Genomic DNA, 10,065 nt, shown 5'->3' with positions numbered 1-10,065 from the left:
GTGAAACGCTTGTGGCACACCTGTTTTATGCAAATGATACAATAGCATGAGAAAATCAGTGAGGCAGCATTGTTCCCAGTTGTTTTAAAGGCAAGGGGTCATGGAGACAATGCTGATATGGGCTGTTTTTAATGGATTTAAAATTAGTTTCTAACCTATTGAAATCTTGCAGAGCATGAGAAATGACTCACTCTGAGTTATTGCTGAGAGAGACCTGGATGATGGAAGACACAAAATACCCATGTTCTTTCTCCTTGGGACCTCCCACTGTCCTTGCTTATTCACTCTCCATTCTGTAAAAAGACCATGATTGCCTAATCCACAGCCTCATTGAGAATCTATGGCTTCAAAATCAGCCAAAGAAGGTGTTCCTTCTCTAAAATGGCTCCTAGCCATGTTTTACACGTTTTATACTTAGATAACGCTTTTGTCATCCACTGCTATGAGGCCAGCGTTTACTCGTTGGAACATAATCTCCTTTCAACACTCTCCATAAACATACTGGTTGAAAACAGGAGCAATTGCTTTAAGCCAGAAGGAATTCCATGAGAAAAATGATTGATTGGAAATGGATCATCCTCCCCAAACTTGCACGAGTCCCATCAGACTGATAATTTCTAACTTTTACTAATAAGAGCGACCTGAAAATATAAATATAGTTAGGAAATTTAAGACTAATGCCTAGATTCAATTTTACGCATTTCTGGTATTTCTATAATGTTGTGGATTGAAGTCAACCCAAATTTCCCTCATTTGGGTGAATGGGTAATAAAAAAATTTAGTATATTTATGCAGTGGAATACTACTCAGCAATAAAAGGAAAATAACTGCTGATAAATACATCAGTGAATCTTAAATTATTTATTATAAATGAAAGATGCCAAATATGAACAGCTGCATAGTGTGTGATTCCATATATATGACTTTATGGAAACTTCTAAACAATATGGAAAGAATGAGAATGATAGTTGTCAAAGGTCAGGAACAGGTGAAGGGAATTGACTATAATGGCATAATAAAGAATCATTTGAAGCAATAGAATTTTTCTATATCTTAATTTTGCCTACCGTTATATATTATATTTGGGAAAAATTCACAGAATGACATACCAAAAAAGAGTGCATTTTACTCTATGTAAATTATACATTAATAAACCTTATTTTAAAAATTAGTCTTGATTAAAAACAACCTTTCCATTTAATTTTTGTGAAGAACAGCACACTACTGTTGTTTTCCATCCTGCACTATGCTGTGCGCGCTATGAGACCCTGTGGCTCAGCAGTCCTCTGAGTCAGACATTAGATGAGACTTTGATTTTTAAATCACAAGTAATAGGAGATGAAGGTCTTAGCTTTTTCTCTGCAGCAAAGAAGTGTATTTTCATTGAAGACCTGCCTCTAGAGACCAGTACAACATGCATAGCATTCAATTTAATTAAATTTTTTTAAAAATATGTCCTTACTGGGCCTCCCTGCTGGCACAAGGGGTTAAGTAGCAGCACTATGAAGCTATCTGCAGCCACTGAAGCATGAGTTCAATCCCTGGCCAGGGAGCTAACCCACATGGCGCAGCAGACCCCTCCTGTTCCCCTCAGAAGTATATTTCAATTAATCTGCCTGTTCTGTTCCCTACTCTGTCTCTGGTGAAGCCTCTCACTCCCCACACCTCTGGCCTATACCCCAGTTCATGCATGCATAAATAAACAAATCTTAAATTTTTTTTTGTTAAATATGTCTTTACTAATCGTAACCCAGGAAGCTGCTCCCTGTCTCCCTCTCAGTGTGTCTGCTTTATTCTTCCCCCTTTCTTGGCAGAATCCTTTGAACTCCTTCTGCATGAATAGGGGTGACTTTGCTGCCCGGTATCTCTACAGTTTGGTGTTCTCTCTACAAACAACCAGTTTAGATTCCAGTGTCTCCCAACCTCACTCCTAAATACTAGGGAGAGAGAGCCTAATCAGCAGACTGTGGGTCATGTGAACACTCCAATTAAATGGTTTTACAAACAGGCCAAACAGAGCTCTGTAATGAAAACTACTCTTAGAAAACAGCTCTAATAGAGGGGAAATGTGTTTAGTAGACACTTTCCTAATTAGAAGATAATTTTAACATGGATTGGCTATTGAAACAAAACAATTTTCATTCAGGGTAATCTTATTTATGAGAATTTGAGTTGTAGCTGGTGCATATAATTTTAAGAGAATATGAGCTGACCTAGCGAAAATAGGAAACTAGAGCTCAAAGGATAATCTTACCCTTCTAATGCTGCTCTTTTTAAAACTTGCCCCCAACAAAAATGATTGCTCTCAAAGTGTTGCTTACCTTCTCTGAAACTAGTAACCTGAAAAGGAGGGAAAAAGGTCATTTTGGGCCTTCCTGGTGGCACAAAGCGTTAAGACACAACCTATGAAGCTATTGGCAGCCTCTGCAGCAGGAGTTTGATCCCCAGCCAAGGGAGCAACCCACATGGTACAGCAGACCTCTCCTGACTGGCCCACTGCTCCCCTCAGCAGTGTATTTCAGTCAATAAGCCTGTTCTGTTCCCCACTCTGTCTCTGATGAATCCTCTTACCCCACACACCCCAACTCTTGTATGCATAAATAAATAAATCTTAAAAAAAAAAATCTCATATTGTAACAGAGTGGTCCCCAGAAAAGGGGGAAGTTTCAGGTTTCCTGCACCACCCAAAGAAGGGTGGAGCTGAGCAGGGAGAGAAGAAGCTACAGAAGGGACTGAGGAAAGAAGGAGGCAGAATGTAGCCAGAAGGAAACCTGGAGGAGGCACATGGAGCAGAGAGACATGTGAAGAAACTGCGCCTGCCTTTTGGTCATGGACTGGTTGACACAGATGTGGGTTAGAGACCTGTGGGGAGATAACAATGGCAGATTTTATCTTGATTTTGATTTTGCTCTTTTCCTCCCAGACTTGTCTAGTTGTTTCTGATCCTTTTCTGTGTTTCCCTGCCAAAAGGTGCTTTAGACCTGTGGCAGGTTTTTGGGCCTTGCTCTGGGCCAATCCTGTTTTGATGGACTTTTACCCATGAGGGGATGGGTAACTTTGGGTGCTTGATTTAGAAACTATATTCTTTGTCTTCCTTATATTTTTTTACTAATTGTATTAAGGTTCCATTTCATTAAAGTCTCATATGTTTTGTGTTGATGTGGCAGATGGCAGAACCTATTTAGAGCAGGCAGGTTTGTGGGGTCTGGGGTGCCCCTCTCCTTGCCTGTAACAGATTGCAGGGTGGAGCAGAAAACCTGAAACTTCCCCCTTTCCTGGGGACCACCCTGTTACAATTTTATGTCTTAAAAAACAAAGGCTGTGTTTGTGGAACTAAGATTTTATAAAACAATAATAAACTGGAATACTCCCTTAAACATATTTTAAGTACACAAGAATTACAGGAAAATATTCTTTCTTAAACTCCAGTAAAGCATAGATTTCAGATATAACTTTGATAGTCACAAATCAGAAGTATTCAAAAAATAAGTATTTTATCACCATTCATATTTTCCTGTTCTCTGATGATCCATTTTTCACTCATCACTGAAAAACTTAATAGTCATTTCTATTGGAATTGCAGCATTAAAGAGTGCAAGAGTTTCAAAATTTTAATTATAGCCAAATTACCCTCCAACATTTTCACAGTCCTTGTCAAATTGCCAATTCACACTCCCACTGTAGTGAATGAAAATATCCATTTCCCTACATCTTTGCCAAACTAGATGCATTGAATCTCTTTGTCTTTGTTAATGGGATGCCAGTTGAATTAAATTGTATTCTGGTGGTTATCAATGAATTTGAGCATCATTTCTTTGTTTAATTGTTCTTTTGTATTTCTCTTCTGTGAATTGACTCTAATGATTTGTAGAGGCTTTTATATGTTCTGATATTAATCACTTTTATGTTATATATTATGATAGGAATGTTTTCAAAAAGAATACATTTGAACCTAAAACAAACAAACTTATCCATAAGAAGTTGAGACACTGAGTTAGGAATGTGTAGGGATTTCTTAGGAGACCCTCTGTTCACTGAGAGTTCCACCCTGCCCCAGGGATTGTCCTAGGAGGCTGGAAGTCTCTCTTCTCACACCTAGTGAGCAACTTTCTCCTTGAGCTTGCAGTCTTGGGAAAGCGGGGTACTGTTTGTTTCTTGTTCAAGTTGTCTAGAGGGTGGCAGATAGAATAGTGAAAAAGAATATAAAGGAATGCATTTGGGGAGTAACTATGTTGCCATTCACAGAGTTCGCAAGAATGCAAAAGTCTGTGCCCAAACTGTGCCCAAAAGGATGTAGAAATTCTTATAATGAGAATCTGCAATAGTATACCGTTTACCATTGAAATGGTGAGGAGTAAATGCTATGGTGGAAGTTGAAGAGGAGCAACAGGCCTCAAAAAAACCTACCAAATTCCCCATGAGAGTACCCTTTGAACATTAGCCAGGTTGAGAACACAAATCAGCTGTGACAGAGGCTATGCCAGCTAAGCAGGAGCTTTCCTGTGCTGGTCCTTTACCTCTCCTTTTTCTCTATCCCGTACACCAGCCGGATTCTAAAACCACAACTGGTAAGAGGTTATGAGGTGAGAAGAGATAAGGAACAGTAGCTAACCATATCCCCTTCCCTAAAGATTATGGGCCCCAAGAATGCAATACAGAGTTGGAGCAGAGGAGGAAAAATCTTATTATAGCATGGTTTGAAGTGTTGATATTAATCTTAAACTGAAATGAGAGTGTTTTGGACTTAACATGAACAAAGCACAAAAAAGTCAAAGGGCATATTGAAACTTCTCCTACTTAAATAATGGGAAGGCTGTCCACGGAGAGACAAAAGGAAAGTTCCTTTTTGTTACAGCCCATATATTATTTGTTAAAACATGTTGCAGATACTTTTCCTCAGTCTGTCTTGATTTTTTTGTTATATGTGTTTATAGACATGATTCTCAACTTTAAGTCATCATATTCATCTGTCACTTAAAAGGTCTTTTAACCCTAAGATGATAAATATGTTCTACTTTTGAAAAAACTCATAGTCCATATTTCGGTTTCCTGAAATTGGTTTTTAGAGACATCTGGAATTCATTTCATGAATATAGCAGTGTCAAACCTCTGAAAAACTGCCTTAGCCAGGGAGAATTGCCTTGCCCAAGATCATTTCCCCTTCCCAGGCACAACCCACATCCAACCACAGACCCATGTGGGACTATACACATACCAGCCCCCTGACCCAGAGCTCTAAAGGAACACCCCAGTCTCACAGCTCCCCTGTGAGGGTCCACTGAAGCCACTAAGACTAAATAGCAGCCCAACATCTCTCTGCTCCTTGCTGCTTCCTTTACATTCTCTCAGGTATTGAGCTAGAGAGCAGCTCCTCGTTGTACTTCCCACCAAAAATCTGTCTCAAAAACTGCTTTAGTGTCCACCCAGACATTGCCATTTTGGGTCTTGGGGGTCGTGTGGTTGCTGCTCGACCTCTAGGGTCTTCCTGGGACTCTGCCCTTCAACTCCTCTGCCCCAAGCTCAGCTCTTTAGCGGGACTCTCCAGCCGCACTGCAACCTGCTAGAGGCTCTGCCACTCAAACATCTCCTTCACCAAAACTAGCGCTGCCACTGGACATCCTTGGTGGATGTCCAATTTGACAAGGGACTTCCATCCATCCTAAATTTCCTGACGTCCAAGGCAAAGAGAACAGGCTGGTTTTGGAGGTGGCCCAACATTTGGGTGAGATCTTTGTACAGACCTTTGCCATGGGTGGTTCCAAAGACTTGGTCAGAGGCCAGAAAGTCCTGGCTTCTGCTGCATACTCAAAATTCCTTTTGGTCTTGAGATCTTGGGCAGAATCATGAATCTCACAGCAGAACCTATTGATGAAAGAGGTCCTATCAGAACCAATCATTTCCTTCTATTTATGCTGAGGGTCTTCAGTTCATAGAGATGAGTGTTAAGCAGGAAATTTTAGTTACTGGTATCAAGGTTATGGACGCGCTGGCTCCTTTTGCCAAGGGTGGCAAAGTTGGGCCCTTTGGTGGTGCTGGATTTAGCAAGGTGGTACTGATCATGGAGTTAATCAACAACTCACCAAAGTCCATGGTAGTTAATGTCTTAAAGCTGGTGTTGGTGAGAGGACCCACGAAGGCAATGATTTATACCATGGAATTATTAAGTGTGGTGCTATCAACCTAAAAGATGCTACCTCCAAGGTAGGGCTGGTGTACCATCAAACAAATGACCCACCTGGTTCCTGTTCCTGGGTAGCTCTGACTGGACGCACTGTGGCTGAATATTTCAGAGATCAAGAAGGTAAAGATAGGGTCTCCTTGGTGGAGCACGGGTTAAAATCTCAGCACTATCAAGCTGTCGGCAGCCACTGCAGCATGAGTTCAATCTCTGGCCAAGGAGCTGACACACATGGCATAGCAGACCTCTCCTGTCTTGCCCGCTGCTCACCTCAGTAGTGTATTTCAGATCTGTCTGTTCTGCTCCCCACTCTGTCTCGGTGAATCCTCTCATCCCCTCCACTCACACACACATATCTGGCCTGGACCCCAATTTCTGTATCCATAAATAAATATTTCTTAAAAAAAGAAGGTAAAGATATACTACTGTTTGTTGATAACATTTCCTTTTTCACCCAGATTGGCTATGAGTTGTCTGTTTTATTGGGCAGAATCCATTTTGCTGTGGAATATCAACTTACCCTGGCCACTGAGCTGGGTACCAGGCAGGAAAGAATCACCACCACCACCAAGGATCTGTCCCCTCTGCACAGGTTATCTATGGGCTTGCTGATGACTCGACTGACCTTGGCCCTACTACCACTTTTGCCCATTTGAATGTTCCCACTGTGTTGTCCTCTGCTGTTGTTGAGCTGGGCATCCTCTAGACTCCATCTCTGGCATCATGGATCCCTACGTTGTTGGCAGTGAGCATTACAATGTTGCCCTGGTGGTGAAAACGATCCTATAGGACTACAGATCCCTCCAGGACATCACTACTATGCTGGTTCTGGGTGAACTCTTTGAGGAAAACAAGTTGACTGTGTCCCGCGCATGGAAAGTACATTTCTTGTCTCAGCCAGTTCAGGTGGCTGAGATCTTCCGAGGTCATATGGGGAAGCTGGTACCTCACAAGGTGACCATTGAAGAACTCCAGCAGATTTTGGCAGGTGATAACGATCACCTCCCAGAGCAGACCTTCTATACAATCGGGCTTGAAGAAGCTGTGGCAAAGGCTGACAAACTGGATGACGAGCATTTGTGAAGGATTCCTCTACCAAACAAGGTTCTCAGCCTCTGTATGCTGCCTCTCTCCTTGCCCCTAATTCAAGAGTCTGACTTTCTCTATAGGCTACATGAGAGCCTTGATTAAAGGCACTGTTTTGTCTGAAAAGTATTTAAGGTTTCCAGTGTAACATACATCCATCGGGGGAAAAAAATACTGCTTCAGGGGAAATCTGATCTGCAATGAATATGAAGGAGTTGACTGAATTCATTTTTATTCAAATATAGAATTCATATCTTAGTATCTGAACAATCTTTTTGATTTAAAATATCACCTTTATCTGATACTGAATCTCCCATTGGACATAGGTTTGCCTTAGCTCTATTCAGTCGATCTGTTCTAATTTGTGTTTTCTAAAATTATTGCCACACTGTTTTACTTCTATAGATTTAGAACAAGTTCTGTTATCGGACAAGTTACTTCTTATTTTTTCATCAAAAGTATATTGACTATTCTCTTTAAGATATATTTATTTTATGCGTACAGGAACTGGGGTACAGGTCAGAGGTGCCAGGGGGTTCAGGGGATTCACCAAAGACAGAGTGGGGGGCAGAACAGGCAGATCCATTAATATACATTGCTGAGGGGAGCAGCGGGTGAGACAGGAGAGGTCTGCTGTGCCATGTGGGTAGCTCCCTGGCCGGCTGGGGATCGAACTCATGCTGCAGAGGCTGCAGATAGCTTCACAGTGCTGTGCTTAACCCCTTGTGCCACTAGGGAGGCACCATATTGGCTATTCTTTTGTCTGTATATTTATTTTACCTCTTCTAGATGAAATGTAAATATATTTCCTCAAGTTTATATAAATCTCATATTATAATTCCTATGTGGATGTTATATTGTTCTGAATTTAAGGAATACAGTGAGGAGACTTGAAATATTTAAATACGGAATATTCTCAGATTTTTCAAAATTATTAAAAATATTCATGCATTATTTTCCCTTGAGGTTTTTAATTATATCTTTTATACTTAACTCTTGGTACAATTGTTTCTACATGATTTGTAATATTTATTACTGCTTATGGATATATCAAGATTTGTAGGTTAATCTTACACATGACCTTGATAAATTCTCTTAATAGTGCTAATAATAATTTGGGTTATACTCTTAAATTTTCTGGAGAGATGATATCATCTGTAAGTAATGCCAGTTTTGTCCTTCTCTTCTCAATCAATAGATTTAATTTTTTTGATCTATTACAATGACTGTGATCACCAACACAAGAGCATGATAGTAGCTTCCCTTGCTTAAAATTAAAAACTCTAATAAGAATCTCTCCTGTATTTCACCAATATGATTTTTGCTGGGAGTTTTTGGTAGATACCAAACAGCTTAAGTCTGAGTCCTAAGGGTAAGTGGAAGAATGACAGCAAAGAGAGGTGGAGCAATAGTCAGAGAGAGAGGCCGATGGGTTTAATTATCCTGAACAGATAGATGGTTGTTAGCAAACAGGAACACAACAATGGCGGTCTTTACTATTTCTTGACTAACTACCTAACTGAAGAAATACATAAGTTGAGTTTTATTAAGAGATTTATTCGGAGTGGAGGAAAGATAAATTCCTCATAGTTAAAGGACTGAATGACTTCCTCACAGGGTGGATGAAATTAGACTTGGCATATCCTGGTGAAATTTCTGAACTTCAAGAATAAATAGGTATTTGTATGAGACTTAAGAAACTAGGAAAATATTACTCGAGGAAAAAGAAAAATATTCATATTGGCACTGTTGCTCCAAGGCAAACAAAAATAAAAACACAAATTTTATACTATTAATCTAAAGAGGGAGAATTTGAAGTTGAAAACCTAATATTATAAAGGAACATTATGTAAGATAAATGGCACAGTTACTGAGAAAGATATATATATTATAAGCCAATGACTATTACTGCTAAATATGCAAAACAAAGACAATTATCAATGCAAGAAAATTTTAATTAAAAAATAGGACTATTGTGAGATATTATAAATACAACTTAAGAATCAGTAAGAATTTATATAGCAAATGGAAAACATAATTAAAAATTGATTTTACGGTATAGCAAAAATTATAGAGAGAAAATATGCAATTTTATCATATGAATGAGACATTAATTAATCATATGATTGGCCACCCAAACTGAACAAATAAAATTTATAAGCCAAATCTTCTGATCATTGTCTAGAGCTTAATAAACATACGCCACAAAACTAAACAACTGAAATTATTTAACCTTAATACCAAACGGCCATTGAGTTAATTAGGAAAACAAAGTTAATATGAATGTTCATGGACAGAACTAGAAAGAAAGACATCGCACATCAGTTGAGACATGGTACCAGCAGAATCAGAGAAAAATATATAGGATGACATGTCTTTATTACCAATAGAGAAAAAGAGCAAAGAAAAAAAAAATTCAGTACCTCAGAACACTTACTACATGCTAGAAAATGTTCTGTTCTTTATCGAATATTAAGCTGTTTGCTAAAAATCTTATGAGGTAGATACTATCATTCTGTGACTTAGAATGAAGGGACTGGCAAACAGAGGTTAAAATGTGGATGAGTATAAGACAGCTAGCAAGTGATGGCACCAGACTTCAAAGCTAAAAAATAAATATGGTGCCAGTGTACCCCCTTAGCCACTAGGCTAATGCTCATCCCGAAGGGGTTAGAAGATCACAAACATAAATGAAAATGAAAAAGGGGGTGAAAAGGGATATAAAGTGAAATTTTAAAAATAGAAAAGATTTTAAAATGTAGCAGAATGGATAAACTGGACCAGTGGATAAAGGAGAAAGT

The 10,065-nt window shown here is 39.3% G+C and overlaps 1 pseudogene across 1 annotated transcript; it reads left to right on the top strand.

Moving 5' to 3' along the window:
• Positions 1-4,578: 4,578 nt before the first annotated feature.
• On the top strand, positions 4,579-7,345 carry LOC311180034 (ATP synthase subunit beta, mitochondrial-like; annotated as a pseudogene). The gene is made up of 3 exons: positions 4,579-4,583; positions 5,479-6,301; positions 6,590-7,345. The product of its transcript is annotated as an ATP synthase subunit beta, mitochondrial-like (transcript).
• The last annotated feature ends 2,720 nt before the right edge of the window (positions 7,346-10,065 follow it).

This window comes from Talpa europaea (assembly GCF_964194135.1).
Source record: "Talpa europaea genome assembly, chromosome: 11".
In the NCBI taxonomy this organism is placed as follows: domain Eukaryota; kingdom Metazoa; phylum Chordata; class Mammalia; order Eulipotyphla; family Talpidae; genus Talpa; species Talpa europaea.
This window is presented reverse-complemented; position numbering and strand designations above follow the sequence as displayed.